Source organism: Nelumbo nucifera, chromosome 5, assembly GCF_055504915.1.
Source record: "Nelumbo nucifera cultivar China Antique chromosome 5, China Antique-T2T, whole genome shotgun sequence".
Classification (NCBI taxonomy): domain Eukaryota; kingdom Viridiplantae; phylum Streptophyta; class Magnoliopsida; order Proteales; family Nelumbonaceae; genus Nelumbo; species Nelumbo nucifera.
This window is the reverse complement of record NC_142653.1, coordinates 2,961,235-2,971,883: the sequence shown is the minus strand read 5'-3', so window position 1 is coordinate 2,971,883 and position 10,649 is coordinate 2,961,235. Positions and strand designations below refer to the sequence as shown.

Here is a 10,649-nt window from a genome sequence, read left to right as displayed (position 1 = left end):
GACCCCTCTATACTTTGTTTTGCGACAAAGACCCCCTTATACTATGACCGTAAGACAAAATCCCCCCTTGACCGTTAAGTTAGATAACAGAATGTGTTAAATTACCAAAATACCCCATTAAACTTTTTCTATTTTCTTTTTTTTTTGCCCTTTTCCCTTTCTTCTCTTCTTTTCCCCTCCCTCTCTCGTTCTTTCTTTGTATGGGCAATCCTCCGACCCTCCAAGCCCCAGTTCACATTGCAAGACGCTACAGTATGTCAGTTTAACATCTCCAACGGGAACTTCCTCACCTAAAATTGTACATATTAGCCTCCCTATTCTGGGTATCTTGCCTCAGATATAGCCATCAACAATATACTTAGAATTTCGAATCCATTAGTGTCTCGGATTGTTCCTTTCCCCTCCTTAAAAATCTAAGAATTAACAAATAACACAAGCATTTGGATTCTCTTCCACACTCTGGACATAGCAGTGAGTGGTCATGTGGGGATTATAAGCCTGGTAGGCCTTGACCAAGTTCTAGATCTGCTGCTCCACTGGATCTTTCTTGGGTTCCTCCTTCTTCTTCTTAGGCTCTTTTGCAGGCCCTACAAAAACTATGTCTGTGTGCCAGAGTTTGCATAGCTTGCTCACCACATCTACGGGATCCACGTCTCCGACAACTGTCAATTTCTTCTCTTTCATGTCCATGGCGATGGGATCAATTCCCACAAATTCTTAAAGATGAAAAACACAAAAGTTATTTTGATAGCTTCAGGCTATTTTTTCTTTCTCAAAACTGAGATTGCTTACTTCAGTTCAATAAGAAAATAGGATAAAGATCATCTTGATACCTGAAAGGCTAGAGACTGCCTTCATGGCCTTCTGCTTGGCCTTGTCATCATGTAAATCCAACTTCAGCACCACCTTCTGTATCAATTAAAAAAAAATGAACAAAAAAGCCTCAATTAAGATCAAATCAAACTCCTGGTACAATCAAAGGTTCTGAAACTCCCATTGAATCAGAACAAAATAAAATCCAACAAGAACCAGGAATCAAAGAATCGGATTTCATCTTCTGAAAAGGTTCTGAAAAACCAAAACTTATAAAGTGGATATCCAGTACGATTCCGAAAGAGCCCCAAAAGCATGTGTATGCGACGTACAGTAATTAGTAGATCATCCTCCCGACTAGATTTCCGCCCACCTACTAGGGTCACAAAGACATCAATGTTTGGTCTTCATTCATCAATGGCATGTCTATGCCAATTGTGCCTTACCTCGCCACCTCGTTTTCTTAGGAGCATAATTTCGGGACCGTCTTGATCAAAATCAAGATTAATGAAAAGCTCAGGTGGAAGGTGGGTACTTGGATCTCCGGCTTATATCACCTTTGGCAATCGGAACATAGGGATTCCTGTCGAAACGACCTTCAAGTACTAGCTGGTACAATCCTGCAGCGTCAATGTCTAACTCTCAACTCTAAAGTCTGAAGCAAGCAATTGTCGTTAGTAACTTAGTATTTTCAACTCTCCGCCTCTTTCCTCATGACGCTGTAGTATTTGCCTGTTGGTACAATCCTGACAATGTAGTCGGCTTAGGATCAAATAGTCGTTTGGCTGTAGTATTTCCCATAGTATTTGTTTGTTTTTACCAGCAGCCAATCGCCATTTGGTTGTAATCGGGATTAAATGGATTCAATCCAATCGCTGGAGTATTTTCAATTCTCATCTTCAAGGGTAGTATGGGAATTAAAAACTATTATAACAACCTTTTTGGAGGAAAGACTAACGAAAGGGGGTCTTTGTCTCACGGTCATAGTACAATGGGTGTGTTTGTCAGAATTGCAAAAAGAATCTAAAAATTTGGGGGGAACATCATTTTGAATAATTTTGAACGGCAATCTTTAAATTTAATATATTTTCATCATTTCGCTTTCAAGTCCTACGGGATATGAAAAAGGTTGCCAACTATTAACTAACTTATGGTAACTGGTGAGTGACTAGTCTGGGAATTCGGATCATCTGACCTACAAGGTTACAATCGTCCCTGGTTTTAGGGAGTAAAGGGCCACGTCCCCTCCAATCCAATGTACTGCTAGTCTGCTACAATGATCCAGATCTAAATATAGCACGATTTTTCAAATTTCTATTTCGACTCAAACAAGGGTGCCAAATTACTGATAATGTCATCATACGACATGAGGTACATGTTTTTCAAAACTGGACCGGATCGGATGGTTAAAATCAGATTATTCATAAAAATCATTGATTTTGACTGATTTTTATTTTTTAATTTTTGTCAAAATGGGCTGATCATTTGGTTTGAATGATCGGACCATTTGACCCGATAACCGGACTCTGACTGGTTCAGTCTCCGGATTGGTTTTAAAAACCATGATGCATTACTTAAAGAGGAAAAAAAGGTCGATGTGGGGTGTTTGCCTTGAAGATAAATATAGCAAAAGCTTATGATAGAATGAAATAGGTTTATCCTTTGGAGATCATGACGTTGATTGGATTTAGTGAAGAGTGGATGCATTTGATAAAAATGTGTTTGAAAGATTTGGTGAATGGAGAAGAGTTTGTTTGAAAGATTTTGTACTAATCGTAGTCTACCATAAAGGAATCCATTATTCATCTTTTTTTTTTTTTCGCTTCATGGGGCTACACAACAGAGGGTAACCCATCCCCTTTCCCTTAACCCCCCTCCTCCCAACCCCTGGTGGCAGCGGTTGATAGGGGATGAACATTTTATCCTTATTGATCCAATGGGGGATTGAAAATGATGCTTTGCATGAAGTGAGGGTCGGTAGGGGATGTCTTGTGATGAGTCATTTTCTATTTGCAGATGACTCTTATTGTTTGGACGAGCTTCTTTGAGAGAAGTTAGGGCTGTAGTGGACATTTTAAAAGAATTTGGTCAATGTTAAGGGTAGAAAGTGAATTTTGGGAAGGCGGGTATATATTTTAGTAAAAATCTTCCTTGCAAGTTCCAAACATTGTCGGATTATTCGTAGGACATTGAAGGTGGATGGGATAAAGGAGAGGGACAAATAGCTTAGAATGCCACTATTTGTCACCAAAAACCAAAAATTCAGTGTATAAGGAGGTGTAAGGATAGAGTTTAAACACGACTGAGTGGATGGAAATCACGCTTCTTGTCTCGGATTGGTAGAACTGTCTTTATAAATAGTAGTACTTCCCTTCCATTGTAGTTAACTAGTTACTGGGATGCTCGGGACAGGGTGGGGAAATTTGAGGATTCCCCATCCTTGATGAGGAGTTGGGGTCCCTTGCCCCTGAACTCGTCCGACATTGATGAGTGGTTGCCTTGCCTTGACCTGCATGACATTGGAGACGAGGCAGGAATGGGGTAGAGTGTCTTGATGACGGGGTAGGGACAGGGATACCAGTGCCCTGCCCTGAATCCACCTATTGTCATTCCTATATAATTGTTAATTATTAGTGAAATTAATAAAAATGTTAGTTTTTGTAATTATTTTTATTTATTTAAAGTTAATCAAAATTTCATTTAAAAATAATAAAAAAATAATAAATATTAAAATTACTATAAATTATTAATAAAACTAAATTTATTAAAAAATATTTATTCATATTAAATTAACAATAATTATTTTTCGTAAATCAACATTAAATAAAAATACAATTATTAAAATTTTAGATATTAACAATAACTTTGAATAATTTTGGTTAATTAACAAAAAAAAATGATTATTAATTTAATATTAAATAAAATTATTAAATCTTTCAGACTTTCTTGTGCATCGCACGGGTCCCCGTTAGTATATATATATTCCTTGACTCTCTCTCTCTCTCTCTCTCTCCTCTCCTCTCCTCCTTCCCATCATTCTCAATTTGCCATCTCAACACCCTCTCTCTTTATTCTTCTTCCTTCCCATTGGGTTCTCTCTTTCCCCCCACAATTCACGTCTCTTACTTTTTCTTTTTCGCTTCATGGGGCTACACAACAGGGGGTAGCCCATCCCCTTCCCCTTAACCCCTCTAACCCCTGGTGGCAACAGGATTTGATCCCAGGTCTCTACTCTGACGAGTCAGAGAACCTACCAACTGAGTCACCATTAGTTGGCACATCTCTTACTTTTTATAACAACCTAACTTCTCTCAATATTTGTTTTATCCCCTCATTCACTTCTATCTTTAATTCTCCTCTATTATATCCACTTTCACATAAAAATAGGACCATAATTTATTAATATTTGGTTTTCTAAACAAACAATATTTGTATCTATAGACATGATTTCAAGCAGAGGGGAATAAGGGAATTTCATGCTTCCTATATATTCATGGCATCTTTCATCATTGTTAAATAATCTATTCTTAAATAATAATCCACTAGTTATGTAATTATGAAAAAATTTCTACAAAATATTCTACCAAAAATTATGAAATAATTATTTCAAAATTAATCCATTATTTAACAAATATTAAATAATTTAATAATCTACAAAAAATTAATAAACTACCAATAAATGTTCAAAATTTCAACGTTTAGCATAATTTACATTAATTATTGTAATTTAATAAATTATCATTAAATTTTTACAATAATAATTTACTGATAAAAGATATTACTAATTAGTATAATTTACTAATTTCTATATAATCAATAATATAGTTATCAAATAATTTAGAGAAACTCTTTAGTTAATAATCCATATTTATTTTTTAAATAAGTAATTAAAAAATTAATCTATGAAAAAATATTCTCCAAATTATTTAAATAATAATCCATTATTATTATTAAACTAAATAATTATTAAAAAATTAGGAAATTAATCTACTAGAGATTGTTTCATAATTATTGAAATAACAATCCACTATTATTATTATTATTATTTCATTAAATAATTTAGGAAAATTATTAAGTCTATCCACACTGATCTAGACCACTTTGTTGACTTCGATCATACCTGGTTTTACATTAATATACTATAATTACATTTACTTTGATTAATAGTAAATAATTTTCATTAATTTATTTTTATTATAAATAATTAATTTACTATACATTACTTTTAATTAATAGTAATTTCAATGTGTTATAGAAAATCATTAGAATTGTAGGGATGGCAATTTTTCCTATAAAACTAGGGCCTTACCCTATTGCCCCACCCTGAATGGGGTAAGTTTTCTCAAATCTTAACCGGGGACGGGGCAAAGACGCCGGGGGGAGGGGATAGGGAAAATATTTTTGCTCCAAATTAGGGATGGGGTTTGCATATAATTCTTTGAACCCAATGGTAAATTAGTAAAATATCTATAAATTTAATATTGATTTTTAAAATATCTCTAAGTTTTCCTTATATTCTTATAATCCTAGGATCCCATAATTTCATTTATAACATACCCCCAAATTTTCATAATTCAATTCCTAAAATACCCCTAAATTCCCATTATCTTATTTGTAAAATATCCATAAACTAGATTTTTTTAGGTGGTTGCCGCAAGGTGGGGAAAAATATGGGGATTCCCCATCCCCGATGGGGAATGGGTGCCTTTCCCCAAACTCGTCCTACCACTAGGGTCAAAGTGGGGATGGAATAGAGTGTCTTGACTTACCGGGGCAAGAGACAAGGAGGGGTGCCCCTTCCTATGCATCGCACGGGCCCTTGCTAGGGGTGATCATGGACCGGGTAGACCTGTTCATGGGCCCGGTAGCCCGATGGCCCGGCCCGCACCCCGGTCGAGCTTGGTCATGTAATTAGGCCCGCGGGCCTAACACAGTAAGCCTGATAGTGTTACGGGTCGGGCTCGGGATTTGTCAAAAAAGCCCAGCTCGAGCCCAACCCGACCCGACTCAGCATTATATATTTTATAAAATACATAATATGTATTTTATATATTATATAAAAAAATATAATATTTATTGAAATATATATATTTATAATTTAATATATACATTTTTTTATTTTTATCTTTATAATTTCTCTCTCACTCTTTCTCTCTCTATTCACCCGCTTCAGCAGTAGTAACAACATGGATAAATTTCGAGCTCGGGCCTAGGCTCGGGCTTCGGGCTTGTTATGAGGGCCGGGCTTGGGCCCAAGTTGTAGGCCCGATGGTTGGGCCGGGCTCGGGCTCGGGCCTTAGAAAAATCTGTTAATACAGAGTGAAAGCCCGGCCCATGAACAGGTCTAGGACTGGGCCAGGCCAGGCCCTGGTTGGGCTTTGCACTTATGATAAGGGCTATAGATTAGGCCCAGGCCCGGGCCAGCCCGAGGTTTCAGGCCTGAAACATAAGCCCTAGCCTAGGTCTATACAGGCCCGGGCCGGGCCGGGCCGGGCTTGATTCCGGGCCACTGTCACTTATATATAAAACATTACATATCTATATATTAAATGACATAACATGCAATATAAACTTATTTTATAATATAAAATATTACATATAATATAAATTATATATGTCATGTTATAATATTTATATATAAAATATATAATATAATGTAAAACAACATGTATACATATGTATACATTATACACAAAATGTATAAGTTTAAATATATGCGGGCGAGGCTGGGTTTGAAGTATTAAGCCCAAGCCCGACACTAAAATTTGTGGGCCAGATGTAGGCTTGGGCCTGGGCCGAGCCTGAACACAAAACCCAAGCCCAAGCTTGGAATTTCCGGGTCGAGCTTGTGCAGGCCGGGCTGAAATGATCACCCCTAGCCCCTGCTATTATATATATTAAAAGAAGGAAGTCTAGGAATTTTCTCATTTTTTGATTTTTTGCTTTTTATTTCATGCCATTTTTGAAAGAACCAATGAGATGTTCTCCTTTCCCAGAAAAAAATACCTAAAATCTCTCTCTCTCTCTCTCTCTCACACACACACACACACATTCCCAATAACTTAAATAATCTTCTCTCCTAAAATTTCTCCTAAACTACCTCCCCTAGTATCCCCCACTTTCTCCTAATTTATCTTTAATTCCTATTTATCCTCTCCCCTCACTTTTTATCTATATCTATCTAATCTATCTAAACAAGTCTAAATTAAAAAAAAAATTAAGAATTATTTAAATGCTCTAACAAAATTATATAATAACTTTAAAATATTTGTTAAATGCACTAAAATAATTATAATAGATTTAATAATATTCATATTATTAATAATTCTATATTTTTACAAAATTCATCATGAAATTATGTACTAACAATATAAAATATAATTTTTTGGATTATTAAATTTAGATGTTATTAAAATAATAAAAATTTAACATTAAAAATAAAATATCATATAGATATTTCAATAACTAAATATCATAAATAACAAATACTAAAATAGCTAAATAATTATATAACAAAATATTTAATATTATGTAATAACTTTAAAATAAATAAAATTCAAATAATGAAAATTTTAAATATTAGTTAAATACTTAAATAACTAAATTAAGTAGTTAAAAAAATAAATTATGTAATAATGGTATAAATTATAATTTTACATATTACTAAATTCAATAAATAATTAAAATTTTAAAATTTAAATAATGATACTATTTAAATAAATAAATAATATTGTAAATAACTAAATTCACTTATATCAATTTAAAATTCTAGAAAATCACTTTCAAAAAATTAATATTTATTAATAATAATTTTAAATCTTAATCTATATTTATATATAATAAAATTAATATTTATTGTATTTTATATAATTATTTAGATCTTTTTGTGATAAATATATTTTCAATAATTATGTATAAATCTATTTTTGTTTTGTTATTTAACAGAAAATTCTCAATAATGAGTGGAGATTAAACTACTGTTATTTAACCTTTTAAATTTAATTGATTGTACTTATTGTACGTATTTATTATATTTTTGTTATAATATTATTTGATATTACACTATTTATTGACTAATTTAATATATATTTTTAGTATTTAGTGTATTTTTGTAATGATTGTATTTATATTAATTATTTATTGTGTTTTCATTACAACATATTATCAACAATTGTGTATTTTTGCTATAAATGTTCAATAATTATTGGAGATTAAGCTATTGTTATTGATTATATATTAGACTATTAATTTATCTAAAATTAGAAGTTTTCACGGGTTGGTTTGGTTCGGTTGTAGGTTGTTTGGTCAACTAAATTGACCTAGTCAGGTTGGGGAGTTGGTTAAACAAAACTGATTCACCATTAGTGAAAATGGAACAATTTGAATTGTATCAATTTGGGTCGATTTTTGGTTTGGTCGATCAGTTCAAAAGATTTAAAACATAAAAAATTAAATTTAAAACAAATATAAATTTAAAAAGTTACAATGACATTATTAAAAATAAATTTAAAAATTGAATTTATGATATAATATTTTAGACTAGAAAATATGGGAATTTTCTTATTTTCATGTATTAAAATATAAAATATTAATACACATTTTGTGGTTAGGTTGTTCGATTTTGATCGGTTTACAAATGGCTAAAGCAAAACTGATCCAAAGCCTTCTGGAAATACTAAAAAACAGATCAGTTCATGTCAAATTGGTCGGGTTGGTCAATTTCACTAGTTTGATGAACAACCCTAACTGAAATAAATTATTATTGTTTTTGTAATAAAAAAAATTATTAAAATAGTATATAACATATAACTAATCATTAATTATTTAAAAAATTAAAAATATAAAATAATTATACACTCTTATATGTTTATATTATTTATCTCTCACTTAACAAATCCCATTCATCCCACGGCCCCACTAGTATTGATGTTGGATGAATTCCATGCAATGCAAGGGATCATAAGCTTCAATATGGGACCCATTCACTTTATTGGTAGGACGTTATCGTCCCATTGGAGTTGCAGGAGCCCCTCAATGTTGTAGGGTTGCAAATGGTATCCGATTCTCTGAATTCGAATTCTAATTCGATGCCTTGAAGTGATCCAAATTCGATCCATTTTATAATTGGATTGCACATGGATTCATACCTATCCAATCCAATATAATTCGATTTAAATAAAAACGCTTATGTATAAATAAAATTGATATTGTATTTATTGGTAAAAGTGATTTGAATGTTGTGTTTTTTATTAAATTTTAATAGGTTTAAGTTTTGTATAAATAATTTTCAATTAGTTTTATTGACAAAATATGATATCAAAGTCATTTTACTACATTTTATAAGTATTATCTAATGTTTTGATCATTTTTAGTTAGATTAATTACTTAAAATATTCTGAACTATCTAACAATTACTTAACGTGTCCTTTTAACTTTTGAAAATATGACATATATTATCTTTCTATTAATTGTCGCTATATTCTGTTATGATGTCACGTAACATTTTTTATATATATTTTTTAAATTAATTTCGTCTCACCACAAATCTTATTTGTTTTGGAATAGGAATGGCAATGGGGTGGGCATCATATTCCCCGCCCCCAATTCTGAAATTAATCCCATCCCTGTTGGAGAAAATTTGTCCTCCATCCCTGATCCCTGATGGGGATGGATTATATTCCCTAGGGAGACTCAAATTCCCAATTTTTTTTTTGAAAAAATAAATTTACTTAAAATAAATAAAAAATTTAAATTATAAATAATATTTTAAATTTATTTTAATATATATATATATATACATTTAATATAAATAACATATACACACATATATATATAATCAGGGTTGGGACAGGGCGGGGAGCTCAATCCCTTTCCCCAACCCCAATCCCATCGAGTCTAAGAAATCGGATCCCTGTCGGGAATGAAAAAAATTGCCATCCTTATTTTGGAGGCTTATTGTGACTTGTAAGCCTATAAAATTTCCCAATAGAACTCATATAATGCGAGGAGAAGAAAAGCATTGGTAGTATACATTTTTTTTCTTTTTTTTTTTTTTTGTAATCAAAGAGAACTTCTATTCAAACCATTAAAAAGGAAACACATGGGAGGAAGAGTCTAAACTCAACTCCTGCAAAGTACGCTTGGCTAGAGTGTCCGCCAAGGAGTTACAAGATCTTGGAATGTGATGAAAACTAATAGATTCAAAAGATGCTACAAAGATTTTAATGTCACTCCAGATAGCATTTAGTGGAGAGAAACAGGTTGAAACCGCTGAGTTAATAGCCGATCGGATGTCATTTATCACCTCGAGCGAATCTGCTTCAAAAATCACCTTTACTGGTCCAAACATTGAGGCCTCCATGCAGCCCAAACATTAAGGCCTCCATTCTGACAGGTAGATTATCCAAGTGCCTCTGTGCCTCGGTGAAGATGGCAGAAGCCATGGCGGTTTATAGTATACCTCTTGCTTTGGAATTGAAACTTCAAAGCACAATAAAGAGGCCAAAGGTCTTAGGCCCTATTTCTAGTGGAGACACACTCTCATAAGAGATTACGGGAGTTCATTCGGTGGAGATTAGATGAGTCATAAAGGCCTCCAAGAACATTTTGGAGTTCGAATCTTTTTGTTTTGTCATTTATTGAACACCCCCTATAATTTGCATTTTCTTTAACCTATTTATTTAATCGACATTTTATTAATAACTATTTGTTTTGCCATATGAAAGTAGTAATATACTAATACGATCACCTAAAATAAGTGGAAAATGTTTAAAGGCATGAACCCATGGTTGTTTATTCCAGAAGTACCCTTAAAGGGTTAAATCGAATGGAAAATT

The 10,649-nt window shown here is 32.7% G+C and overlaps 1 pseudogene; it reads right to left on the bottom strand.

Annotated features, from left to right (window-relative positions):
* Positions 1–388: 388 nt before the first annotated feature.
* LOC104603693 (heavy metal-associated isoprenylated plant protein 39 pseudogene) lies at positions 389–10,256 on the bottom strand (annotated as a pseudogene).
* Between the last annotated feature and the right edge of the window lie 393 nt (positions 10,257–10,649).